Raw genomic sequence first — 13,970 nt, 5'->3', positions numbered from 1 at the left:
GAGAAGGATTGGGGGTGGGGGTGTTTGTTTGTTTGTTTTCAAGACAGGATTTCTCTGTGTAGCCCTGGCTGTCCTGGAACCCACTCTGTAGACTAGGCTGGCCTTGAACTTAGGAAGGCTTGTGTCACCACACCTGTCTCTAGTCTACGGTTTAAGACAGTGGTTTGCCTAATCCCGACTGCTTTATCTTTTCCTTGACTCAGAATGAGAATTTGCCTGAGATCCAGTTTTGGGCATACAAGTGAAAAATATCCTAGAAGAAGATACAAAACCAAAACAAAACAAAATCTGCTTTTCTGAATGACCACATGGAACAGAACCTTCTGCCAGCCTCTAGTGAGAAAGGCTTTTCAGAAACCACTAAGTTACTGTGTTTCATCCATTCTGAAAATCCAACTTTCCCTCACATTCTCTTTGGAGGTGCGGCACCATTGGCCAGACAGAGGTCATCAGAGGCCACATTCTGGTGTACCAAGTCCCAAGATTCTTTTTTTTTAAATGACTTGATGGAAAAATCTCCTGTTTGTATAAATAAATTCATTTAAAATTAACATATAAAATGTACAGGTCCTTGTGAGGAATAGTAATTTATTTATCAATGAAATTTAGAATACTGGGTAGAGAAGAACTGTGCACATATTTATTTATGATACCATAAATGCATAAGAAGGTTCTTCCTAGTGGCCTGGCACTATTTCTTTCTATTTCAATCCAGAATCCATATTTTGGTCATTTCATTGCTCCCACAATGAAAACAATAGCAACACACCTCCTTGTTAGCTAAATACCCTTGTACATGCTATTGTTCATAAGGAGTCTTTCTCTGCCCCACCAGTGAGCTCCCAAATAATGACACAGAGACTTCTTATTAATTAGGAAAGCTTGGCCTGTAGCTTAGGCTTATTCCTAACTAGTTCTCATATTGGAAATTGATATATATATATATATTTAATATAGAATGCTTCACGAATTTTCGTGTCATCCTTGTGCAGGGGCCATGCTAATCTTCTCTGTATCGTTCCAATTTTAGTATATGTGCTGCCGAAGCGAGCACTGACCCATATTTTTTAATCGTTGTTCTACCATGTGGCTTTTTACCTTTCTTTCATTCTTTTTTTTTTTTTGTTTTTTTTTTTGGTTTTTCGAGACAGGGTTTCTCTGTGGCTTTGGAGCCTGTCCTGGCACTAGCTCTTGTAGACCAGGCTGGTCTCGAACTCACAGAGATCCGCCTGCCTCTGCCTCCCGAGTGCTGGGATTAAAGGCGTGCGCCACCACCGCCCGGCTCCTTTCTTTCATTCTTCACCTCCAACTTATTCTGCCTCTCCTCGCTCTCCTCTGTGTGCCTAGATTCATCGCCAGTTCCTCTCTTTGCCTGGAAGTCCCGCCTATTTTCCCTGCCTATCTATTGGCTGTTTAGCTCTTGATTAAACCAATCACAGTGACACATCTCTGCATAGTGTAATCAAGTATCTCGCAGCAATTGTTCCTTTAGGAGAACCACACCAAGGTCCTATTTAAGTCTTTCTGTGCCTTTGTTCCATAACATTGGTGGTTAACAAGGCTTTGTCTATATCCTGGCCATTGCATTTCCTGCGAAAGTGATGTTCTACGTCCTTTTAATAGAGAGCCCATGTGCAGTCCAGAGACTTTATAATGGTTTGTCCTGTCCCTTTAAGAGACATGCCACGCCCACCCCCACCCCCATCCACTGAGGCAAGCTGATCTTTAGCTTCCAGTCTGAGTCCCTTCTTTTTTTTCTCTCTCTCTCTCTCTTTCTCTAAGAGACAGTTTCTGTCTCCCCCTTCTCCTTACTTCTTCCCTTCCCCCCTCTCTGTTTCTCTCTCTCTCTGCTCTCCCCCCTTCTCCCCTTCCCTATCATAACCCACTAAATACATATCCAGCTTCACTCTGCATGGCATGTCTATCCATCTCCGTCTCTCACCCACCACGTGGCTTCCTGCCTGGGACCTGGCTGCCTTCATGGCCCACCGTGGGACCTGTGGCATGGTCTCATGGCCCGTTGCACACTGCCGCCACTCGGGGACCTGCAGCATTTTACTTAAACCATAACAGACTTTCTTTGGCCAAAGCTAATGCTGAAAGAGGGATGTTGAACAAGTAACAATGTACCAAAGCACTTCCGGTTTTACTAAAAGCCATCTGCTAGTTTCTTCTCCCAGGTGGAGAGGGAGTTGTTGATTTGTTTTCCACACAGGTCTGTCTCATGGCTTCTCAGGTCACAGTCTGGTCCATTTTCATTGCTAAAGAGCCCCACGTTCCAGTCCGTTCAGAGACATGTCTTCCATCTGGGGCCACCCTGTCCTTCAGATATTCAGTGAGAAGTCCTCGCCAGTCACACACTTCATTGCCTCTGTCCTGGGCATTCCCGGTGCTGGAATCAATCAGGGGACTGGCTGTGCTTTGCAAGCGGAAACTGCCTCATGTGTCAAATATGTGGAATAAAGGAGATGAGAGGGGCCCGAAGGGGAGGGTGAGTGCCCACATGGCCAGCCTGAGGGACGTGGGAGCTTATACTGCTTTCCCCCCACCCAGCCAGGAAAACCATAAACAAAGCCAGCAGAGAACACGTGAATGGGTGAACAAGGGGTTGCCAGATGGCCAGGCGCACACGCTGTACACAAAAAGCCAAAGGAGCCGGGGTTACAGCTGAGCTGGAAGAGCACTTAAATGGCATGCATGAGATCCTTGGTTCAATCCGCAGAAAACAAAAACAAAACCCAAAAACCGAAACCATGTACTGTGGTTCAACCCTTGGGAGGAGGCAGAGGCAAGAGGATGAGTCATTGAGGGCCGACCTCAGCTGCTTAGAGGTACACAAGACCTTATTTAAAAAAAAAAAAAAAGCAATAGCAAAGGGAGAGAGTTCTGAATGGGAAGAGGTGGCATGGGAAAGATTCCAAGACGAAAGGTGGCCGGGGGGAGTCAGGCTGTGTGGTGCTGAGTGCGGTAAGGGTTCTGTGAACCGAAAGTGGACCCTTGGCAAAAGCAGCATGCACTCTTCACTGTTGAGCCATCTCTCAGTTTTATCTAATAAATTTATTTGTGTATATGATGTGTGTGTATGTGTATGGTGGGTATATATGATATGTGTGTGTATGGTGTGTGTGTGCGTGTGTGTGTGTGAGTGTGTGTCTGTGTAGAAGTCAGAGGACAACTCTTAGGAGGTGGGTCTTGCCTTCTACCTCTCTGAAGCTGGACCCCTCTTGTTTCTTGCTTCTGAACTTGTGAGCATTCTAGGCTATCTGGCTTTTTTTAAATGTGGGTTCTGGGAATTGAACTGTTTCTCAGGGTAGCCCATTTTACATTTTTTCTTCCTTTTTTTTTTTTTTTTGAGACAGGGTTTCTCTATGTAGGTAATGTAGATCAGGCTGGCCTTGAACTCACAGGGACTCAAGAGTTCTGGTGTTAAAGGTGTGTGCCACTATTCTTGTCTTTGTTTGTTTCTTTGTTTTGTATAAGAACATAGTCTGGTCTACAGAGGGAGATCCAGGACTACACAGAGAAAGCCTGTCTTGAAAACAAACAAAGAAAAAAGAAAAAAGAAAGAAAAGAAAAAAGAATTGAAACCACATGTCACCGCACCCTTTCCTCTCTTTACTTCTGGTGTTTTGCCACGGCTGATGGAGGCTATCATAGCAGGAGCCCAGCTTGTAGGAAGCAGGCCTGGTAGTCTCCCGCCATCGGACGTAGCTCCGCCCACCTCGCCTTCCGTCTAGCATACTCGCGTGCGTGGTCCGTCACGCTCTGACATTTGCTTTCAGGGTGATAACATTTCTCTCTTTGTCGTTTGTGTTTTCAGGATAGAAGTAGCTGGCTTTGTGTTGGCTTCTTTTCTGGGGCTGGGAGTGGGTGTTTCTACGGAGAAAATTCTTGTGGCACAAGAACAACACGAGGGAGGCGTTACACTTGGAACTCCGCCACCGCCATGCTCATGGGAAAGCACCTCTCGACCTCTCGGGGTCCCTGTGAAGTGGCTCTTCCCTACCCTAATGTCTATTAGAAAACCTCTTTGTTTTAAATTGTCACCACTATTTTAAAATTTTGTTTTGAGGCAGGGTTTCATGTATTCTAAACTGACCTTGACATCGCTCTGTTGCTGAGGATAATTTAACTTCTGATCCTCCCGCCTCTCCCTTCGGGTGTTGGGATTATAGGAGCAGGCTGTCATATCCAGTTCTATGCTGGTACTGGGACCAAACCTAGAGCTTCCCACAGGCCAGGCAAGTACTCTACCAACTGAGTTTCATGACGTCCAACTTCCAAGAGGAGCATTGAAGAGTGGGGTGGCGATGGTGGTGGCACCTGCCTTTAATTCCAGCAGAGGCAGGCAGATCTCTGAGTTCAAGGCCAGCCTGGTCTACAGAGCAAGTTCCAGGACACCAAGAGCTACACAGAGAAACTCTTGTCTTGAGAAACAAAACAACAACAACAACAAAAACCAGCAAAGCAAAGAAAAACAAAACAAAGGAGTGGGGTTGTATACTTCACGTAGGTTGTTGTTAGACAATGTCTCATATAGCAGAGGCTGGCCTTGAGCTTCTCGTACTCCTGAGTGCTGGGATGTCACCTCTATGCCTAACACATCATCTTTAAGTTAAACTAACACTTGACATAGTCTTTTTTTTTTTATAAAAATGTGTAACCCAGGCTGGCCTCGAACTCGTGATCCTCCTGCCTCTGCCTCCTTCAGCAAATCCTACTGGCGTGCATCACCACAAATGGCCACTTGACATCGTCTTTAAGTTAAAATAAATATTTAATTTAAAGATTCATTTATTACATATGTAATATTCTGCCTGCATGTATCCCTGCAGGCCAGAAGAGGGCGCCAGATCTCATTACAGATGGTTGTGAGCCACCATGTGGCTGCTGGGACTTGAACTCAGGACTTCTAGAAGAACAGCCAGTCCTCTTAACCTCTGAGCCATCTTTCCAGCCCTTAACCTTTATTTTTATTTTTTTCTGTGTATGGTTATTCTTACTGCATGTATGACTGTTTACTATGTACATGTAGTGCCCTTGATTGGATCCCCTAGGATTGGAGTTACAAAAAAGTCACGAGCTGCCATATGGCTACTAGGAACCAGACTTAATTTCTCTGGAATAGCAACCAGTACTCTTAACTGCTGAGCCATCTCTCCAGCCCTCCATTTAAAGCTTTAAAAAAAAAAAACCTTTATTTTTAGCATTTGTTTATTCATGAGCTTGTGTTTATGTATGTATATGTCTGTAGAAATGTATGTCACGTGCATGCGGGAACTCTTGGAGGCCAGATCCCACAGAGGTGGAATTATAGGCATTTGTGAACTTCCCTACTTGGGCCCTGGGTTCTGAACTCATGTCCTCTGAATGACTAGTAAGTGCTCTTAAGCACTGAGAAGTTTCTCTGTTCCCATTTTAAAGTTATACAAGGAATGAACCTCGAACATGCCTAGGTTTTATGGATGCTGGAATGGGATTTCCAGAATGTCACCAGCCTTCTCAGCTGGCCCAAAGAATAGCAATCATTTGTACTGACTGGTTTACTCTTGCTCCTTTTTTGTGGGTAGAGGGAAGGTTTGAGTTTTATTGGAGTTGTTTAAGTGATAGGTTCCCTGGGAAGAAGAGAAGAACAATGGGGAGGAATTAATCACCTGTTTGCCACTCTCCATCCTAGCTTGCACAGCTTGCTTTTAGCCCCAGTAAGGGAAAAGCTGGAGTGAGAAAAGGAGAAGGAATTGTGTAAGATTTTGAGCAAGTAAAATCACAAGCATGTAGACAGAGACAGAGGTTTCTGTCCCACCCAATCCTGCCCCATCAGGCAGTCGTTCAGTCACACAGAGCTCTATATTAATTATAAACTGATTGGCATATTAGTCCACACTTCTTATTGACTCTTATAACTTATATTAGCCCATAATTCTTGTCTGTGTTAGCCACGTGGCTTGGTACCGATTTCAGCGAGGCAGTCACATCTTGCTTGCTCTATGGGTGATGACTGCAGACTGAAACTTCCCTCTTCCCAGAATTCCCGTTGCCCCGCCTCTACTTCCTGCCTGGCTACTGGCCATCAGCGTTTATTTAAAATACAGGTGACAGGGTACAGACCATTGTCCCACAGCACAAGCAGTTTTGCTTTGTTTCTTTTGGGCCTTTTGAGGTAGAGTCTCACTATGCAGCCCTGGATGGCTTGGAACTTGTTATGTAGACCAGGCTGACCCCAAACTCACAGAGATCTGCCTGTCTACCTTCTGAGTGCTGGGATTAAGTTCATCAAGTCCAACTAGTTAAAAAAGTACACCACCAGTGTGTGTGAGGTCCAACTAGTTAAGGAAGTACACTACAGTGTGTAAAAGGGTAGTATATCCCTTTGAGTCTAGCACGTGGGAGGCAGAGGCAGGAGAATCTCCGTGAATTCGAGTCCAGCCTGGTGGATATAGGGAGTTCCAGGACATCCAGGACAACTTAGAAAGACCCTTTCTCTAAATAAATACACAAAGAAATAAGATGATAATATTCTAAGAAAAGAAAACAGTACACACTCAGTGAGAGGGTTGTTGCCTCTTCCTGCCTTCCTCTTTGGCAACTTGCTGACCTACGGAGGCCTTAGCAGAGAGGGGAGAGAATATTTGTTCCCAGCAGAGAGATGATGTTCTTACAGAGGCGTTCCTTTTTACAGGGTTTACAGGTCACCGGAGAAGCTGAAGTAGAAGAACATAGTTGGTTTGCTCCTGAGCCCTAGAGGGCTTTCCAGAAACAGCGTGACAAGGAGACCTTCCGGAGAGGCTAATGACGTGTAGGCTGGGACACAGAGAGGTACAATCGGGATGTTGAAGTTCGGCATTCTAAGATACCAGGCCTTCTTTCTTCTATAGGTGGGTCATAATAAAATTCTGTCTTTAGCAATGACACCATGAAAAATGCCGTGGGCTCCTTGGTAAAGTGCATACTTGTCGCTTGCACAAGGCTACAAAGCAGGCCTTGGGTTCATTCAATCCCTAACCCTGAAACCCCTGAAATCAAAAGGGGCTTGGGGTGTGTTCTGGAAGCCCTGGGTTTGCTCTCCAGCACCACAGGCATTCCAGGAGGATCAGACAGATGTTCAAGGTCAACTTCAGCTAGAGAGGGAGTTTAAGGCCAGTGTGGATTACATATCTCAAAATATAAACATAGAATAAATAAATAGGGGCTAGAGAGATGAGTCAGTAGTTAAGAGCACAGGCTTCTCTTCCAGGGGACTGGGTTTGATTCCCAGCACCTGCGTGACCACTCTCAACCACCTGCAACTCCAGATCCAGGGGATCCTATACCCTCTTCTGACCTCCCAGGGCGCCAGGCACACATACTCACACGGTGCATAGGTTAAAAAAAAAAAAAGAATAAAATAAAAATAAATTGAAAAGTAAATAGATAAAACTTACAGAACAGCATTGGGGACTAGTTGATTGCCCAGCCCCCCACTTCTTGGAGGGCTCTTTAGTTAAAAACGAGGGATATCTCTGTCCCCACAGCAGCACCTAGAGAAAGCTTGCTGTAGCGCTTCTGAATGGAAAGAAAATAGGTTTTTGTTCTGTGTTAGGGACAATGAATCAGATAGGATTGGATATAGGCTTCTGAGGCAAAATTTTTGCTATTTCAGCTGAAGAAGAAGATGCTCTGAATAAATGGCGAATACGGAATATAGATTATAGCCGTGAAGGGGTTGCCGGCATCAAAGGGCAGCAGAGTATCTGTCCTAGGTCCACTTCAACATTTTTTTTTATTTTATTTACTTGTCTTGGGGGATGGGCAAGAACATGCCATAGCACGCATGTGGAGGTTAAAGGACGACTCTGTGCTTTGATTTTCTGCTTCCCCACTGTGTATCCTGAGATTGGTTCAGGGGATGGAACTGTGGCTGTCAGCTCGACAGCAGGAGCCATTACCATTGCTTTTTGGTTTTGTTTTTGAGGGAGATGTGGGTGCTGGGGAGCGAATCCAGGTCCTCTGCAGGATCAGCAAGTGTTCCTAACCTCTTAGCCGTCTCTCCAGCCTCAGGCTCTTTTCCTAACTTTGACATTAAGCTGTTAGTTATCTTCACATTGACAATTGGTCGACTTGCTTTGCAAACCCTTATCATATTTTCCAGAAGAGCACACGGATTCAATTTGAGTCATTCTTTACTCCTTTGGTCCAGACAGACTCTCTGGGCATGGTATCAAGGTCCCCATCCCTTCATGGCAGATTTCTGCATCCCTGGTTGATCTCTGGTTGCCCAAGGGGCATGGATGCAGATGGTGGACTCCTGGGTCGCCACCTCGTTGATGATGGCGTACAGTCCTCCCTCTATTGCTCCCTGTCGGTCTGAGTTAGAAAGGATCAAAGAGGCAGTCACATTGCTCCCAAGCAGACAAAGAAAGGTAGGGAAGAGGCTCCTTTAAACTGCAATGTGTAAAATAGAGGTGCAGGCGGTGAGCACCGCAGCAGCAATTACGCTGAAAGACTGCGGTACAGGCTGGCGCTGGGCTGCGCCAGCCTATCAGACAGCGGCTGCAACACGTTCCTACAAGAGCCTTTTAAGAGCTGCTAATTATTTAGATTCCAGTAGGAGCTGGGTCTTAAAAGTGATTGTGAACTGATTACAGCTTTTTGAACTGATTGCAGCTGTAAGTTAGAAAGGCAGGAATCTATAAAAGTGAAAAAAAAAAAACCCATCCTTTGATCAAACACAAAGGAATTATCCTAAATAAAAATACCTTTCTATCGCATATACACATTTGTTTCACACATGTAAACAAGCAATTCCTATACATATCAAAGATGTAAGCAATTATATTCATTATTCCCCGCCACCTCCGGGGCGGGGGACCACGCCCTGGGTTTTGTGTGTGCTGGGTAAATGCTCTACCATTGAGCTGTGCTCCCCACCTATCTACACAAAATTTCGAGTTGGCTAAGAACAGGGGCCACACTTGTTCATCCTCAGAATTCTTTATAGTGTGTAGAGTGCTTTGTGGAACATGGGAAGCATTTATTGAATTGAATTGAATTGGAGCATTTGCTGTGTTAATAATCAGAGCAAATAATTGTCATTTATTGTGATAATGAACCACCCTAGCGTGAATGCCGAAGGAAAAGCAAGACAAAGATCATTTAAATAGCTTCGGAGCTGGGGAGAGACATACCTATTTTTTTTTTCCCAGAGACCCAAGAAAAATATGCAAATGTTCTTGAGAGGAAAGCCAACCACTCCATATACCACAACAGAGACCGTGTTGATTGCTCTACTGGAGTTGCTAGGCAACCACTTGGTAATTCCCCTCGTAATAGAGATGAGCCTGTCGTCTGCTTTCTTGGCTGGCTGTGACACGGGGAGACAACAGGTAAAGGACAGCTGAGAACACCTGCACCTGGATGACACCATCACCCCTGCTGGGGTGTGATGACACTGGAGAAAATCCCCATGCCCTGTCACAAGTTGCTGCAGGGAGAATTTCATCAGACTATTATTACGTGGCATTGCCATGAGTTCTCCCGGATTCACCCCGTGGGCAGATCCTGTGGGTGATCCTGTTATCTCTGACCACAAAGCCGAAGACCAAAAGCACTGCGGCTCTGCAGGTGGATGGCTGTCACTTCAATGAGGGCTCCGGATCCTGTCCCCGGGCTCCAGTGGATGAGGCTTACACTAGATAAAAGCAGCTTTTCAAGTCTTAAAAGGGACACGGGTAAACTACAAAGAGACCCAAGTTCTGGGTGAGCAGTTCACACTTTTTACACCAGTAGAAAAGACTTCTTAATGATGTCTTTGTTTTTGTATGGTTTCCAAGGTGCATGGTGGCCTTGTAAGGAATCCACTGAGCTGCAGGTCTTGACACCGTCACCATCTTCAAAACAGGTTGAAAACATGATAAAGCATGGGGCGGGGGGGATGAATGCTTTATCTGTCTCAAATCTTCTTTGACATTAAGCAAGGAAAAGAGAATTTAAATTTAAATTAGGAGGACTGACTTTTTCATTCAAATTTTCAAAAGGTTGTCCCCACCCAAATTAAAAAAAAAAAAAAGCCATCCAGCCTATGGTATTTGAGTCTTTGGAAACTGATTGCTTGCTTTCCAGCCTTCGTTTTGAGATCTTGGGCTCCAAGATTAGGCAATCAGCCCCTGAGAAGCAAGTTCTGGACGGAGATATACCCTCCAGGTAGTCCTGATGAACAACTGGGCAGGACTTCATCCTAACATCAGGCAGCTGCTAGTTCAGCCCGTTGAGGTGCTGTCCCAGCTATGGCAGGAGAGGAGCTGGTCAGAAGAAGAGACACTTATGCCCTTCCCTTTGGCTATCAGGCTATTGAAACAATAGACTCCAGATAATTAAAATTTCCCCAGGAATCCCATGCTGGTGGAAGGGAAAGACTTAAGTCCTGGCACCAGCTAGCTAGAGGAACTTGTTTCCCAGGAAGACATTCCACAGGGCTCTGACAACTCCACGTTGCAGATTTCCTGACTTATTTCATCTTATCTATAGAGCTGTAATGCTGCTACGGAGGAAGTGGAGAGAAACTAGGAGTCTCTCTTCCTGGTTTGGTCAAACTGTAAATAAACTTAATTTCCTTTATCAATTTCAGGCTCTTAGTTCTTTTTTGTTTGCATATATAAATTTGTGTGTGCGTATGTGCACATATGTGTGTGCACACGAGAGCTAGAGGACACCTTGAGTGTTGGTCTTCAGGAGCCATCTATCTCAACTTTAGAGAAAAGCTCTCACTGGGAGCCGGAACTAGCAGATTAATGCTGGCCTACCTGGCCAGAAGCCCCAGGCATCCCCTTTGTCTCTATCTCCCCTATGGTGGTTTGACTGAGAATGGCCCCCATAGGCTCATATATTTGAGTCCCGGTTGGTGGACCTGTTTAGGAAGGATTAGGAGGTGTGGTTTTGGAGGAGGTGTGTCACTGGGGATGAGCTTAAGATTTCAAAAGCCCACACCAGATCTAGTCTCACTATCTCTGCCTGCCTGCAGATTCAGGATGTGAACTCTCAGCTACTGCTCCATGGCTGTGCCTGCCTGCCTGTCACCTCAGTCTCTCCACTGTGATGATCATGGACTAGATTTCTGAGACTGTGAGCAAGCCCCTATTTACATGCTGTTTTTCTATACCTACCCTTGGTGACAATGTCTTCACAGCAATAGGACAGTAATGAAGACATCATCCTTGCTGAGACTGCAGGACATACTCATGCCTGGCTTCTTATTTGGATGCTGGAACATCACACTTTCATGTACTTTTTTGACTGAGTTATCCACCCAGCCCTTCAGTCTCCTAATCTTTTAAGATATAGGGTAGTGATGGAGCAGGTTCGGTGAGTCTTAAACAGACCCAACTGGCCAACCCTTGGAGTGATACCTTCACAGATCCAAACCAGTCTACCTCCTCCAGGAGTGTGTGGTACAGTTCTTAGGAATGTTTTGGTCTGTCACACAGACACTACGCATGTCCGCTCTACTGATATTCTTCATAGACTCTAAATGCCATCCGCCCTGAGCTAGATCAAATTTAAGGAGGCATTTTTTTAAAAGATAAAAACAAAAAACAGGTAATGTTTACGTGTGTGAGTGTTTTGCCCGTGTTTGAGCACCATGGGCATGCAGTATCTGAAGAGACCAGAAGATAGTGCCAGACCATCTGGGACTGGAGTGTAAGCTGTTTGTGAGCAGACATATGGGTGCTGGGAATCGATAAAGGGTCCTCTGGAAGAGCAGCCAGTGCTTTTAACCTCTGAGCCATCTCTCCAGCTCCTCAAGAGCATTCTTGAGCAAATGATCAGAATGGAAAAAAAAAACCCACAAATGATTCAGAGAGACAAGAATAGTGGGGTTTTGGTGATTCTTTTCTAGAATCATGAGTGTGGAACAGAGTCTGGAGAGTGACTTTCCTCTCCCTCTCATTCCCTTTCCCGTCTCCCTCTCTGCAGGGTCTCATGAAGCTCAGGGCAGCCTTGAATGTTCTATGTGTCAGAGACTGAGTATTTGAATGTGAAAGGAGTCTAGAGTACCAGCAAGGAGAGAGAAAGCAAGCTAGTTGCTTGGGAGGAATTTCCTGGTCCCGGACTCGGACACAAAACTGTGCCTGAATGTTAGCCCCCTGACTGTATCTGGACATTGTCCTCCTCATGATCCTGCTTTTCCAGATTGCCACTATGAAGACCAGTGGAGAAGTAACGTGGCTGCTGAGGGGAAAGAGGCCGTGCGTCCTTCTACTTCTGACCTGTCCATATCTGTGCCCGTGTGAGACTGTCGGTGCTGGAGAGCTGCCTCTCCCCTCAGCATGACTCTGGCACTCCAGTGCACATGTGTGTCTACCACACCAGCAGACCCTCCATTTCACAGGTGTCTACCACACCAGCAGACCCTCCAGTGCACACACGTGTGTCTACCACACCAGCAGACCCTCCAGTGCACACGTGTGTCTACCACACCAGCAGATCCTCCAGTGCACACACGTGTGTCTACCACACCAGCAGACCCTCCAGTGCACACACGTGTGTCTACCACACCAGCAGATCCTCCAGTGCACACACGTGTGTCTACCACACCAGCAGACCCTCCAATGCACACACGTGTGTCTACCACACCAGCAGATCCTCCAGTGCACACACGTGTGTCTACCACACCAGCAGACCCTCCAGTGCACACACGTGTGTCTACCACACCAGCAGGCCCTCCAGTGCACACACGTGTGTCTACCACACCAGCAGACCCTCCAGTGCACATACGTGTATCTACTACACCAACAGACCCTCCAGTGCACATGTGTGTCTACCACACCAGCAGACCCTCCAGTGCACACGTGTGTCTACCACACCAGCAGATCCTCCAGTGCACACGTGTGTCTACCACACCAGCAGACCCTCCAGTGCACACACGTGTGTCTACCACATCAGCAGGCCCTCCAGTGCACACGTGTGTCTACCACACCAGCAGACCCTCCAGTGCACACACGTGTGTCTACCACACCAGCAGACCCTCCAGTGCACACACGTGTGTCTACCACACCAGCAGACCCTCCAGTGCACACACGTGTGTCTACCACACCAGCAGATCCTCCAGTGCACACACGTGTGTCTACCACACCAGCAGACCCTCCAGTGCACACACGTGTGTCTGCCACACCAGCAGATCCTCCAGTGCACACACGTGTGTCTGCCACACCAGCAGACCCTCCAGTGCACACGTGTGTCTACCACACCAGCAGACCCTCCAGTGCACATGTGGGTCTACCACAACAGCAGATCCTCCAGTGCACACGTGTGTCTACCACACCAGCAGACCCTCCAGTGCACACGTGTGTCTACCACACCAGCAGACCCTCCAGTGCACACACGTGTGTCTACCACACCAGCAGACCCTCCAGTGCACACACGTGTGTCTACCACACCAGCAGATCCTCCAGTGCACACACGTGTGTCTACCACACCAGCAGACCCTCCAGTGCACACACGTGTGTCTACCACACCAGCAGACCCTCCAGTGCACACACGTGTGTCTACCACACCAGCAGACCCTCCAGTGCACACGTGTATCTACCACACCAGCAGACCCTCCAGTGCACACACGTGTATCTACCACACCAGCAGACCCTCCAGTGCACACACGTGTGTCTACCACACCAGCAGATCCTCCAGTGCACACACGTGTGTCTACCACACCAGCAGACCCTCCAGTGCACACACGTGTGTCTACCACACCAGCAGATCCTCCAGTGCACACACGTGTGTCTACCACACCAGCAGACCCTCCAGTGCACACACGTGTGTCTACCACACCAGCAGACCCTCCAGTGCACACGTGTGTCTACCACACCAGCAGACCCTCGCTCTACTAATTGGCCAGCATCAATAATGCCAGGTACTGCCGGGCGGTGGTAGCACACGCCTTTAATCCCAGCACTCGGGAGGCAGAGGCAGGCGGATCTCTGTGAGTTCGAGGCCAGCCT

At 46.9% G+C, this 13,970-nt stretch overlaps 1 long non-coding RNA gene and 1 other non-coding gene across 2 annotated transcripts; one reads left to right on the top strand and one right to left on the bottom strand.

Annotated features, from left to right (window-relative positions):
- Positions 1-947: 947 nt before the first annotated feature.
- Positions 948-1,054, bottom strand: LOC121452642. Its single transcript, XR_005974886.1, has one exon. It is a non-coding gene; the product is annotated as a U6 spliceosomal RNA (small nuclear RNA).
- Positions 1,055-2,646: 1,592 nt separating this feature from the next.
- LOC121452236 lies at positions 2,647-10,527 on the top strand. The gene is made up of 3 exons (XR_005974833.1): positions 2,647-2,831; positions 6,680-6,875; positions 9,183-10,527. It is a non-coding gene; the product is annotated as an uncharacterized LOC121452236 (long non-coding RNA).
- Positions 10,528-13,970: the final 3,443 nt, after the last annotated feature.

Source organism: Microtus oregoni, unplaced genomic scaffold, assembly GCF_018167655.1.
Source record: "Microtus oregoni isolate MIOR12 unplaced genomic scaffold, Mior012 000009F_ref0000495, whole genome shotgun sequence".
In the NCBI taxonomy this organism is placed as follows: domain Eukaryota; kingdom Metazoa; phylum Chordata; class Mammalia; order Rodentia; family Cricetidae; genus Microtus; species Microtus oregoni.
This window is presented reverse-complemented; position numbering and strand designations above follow the sequence as displayed.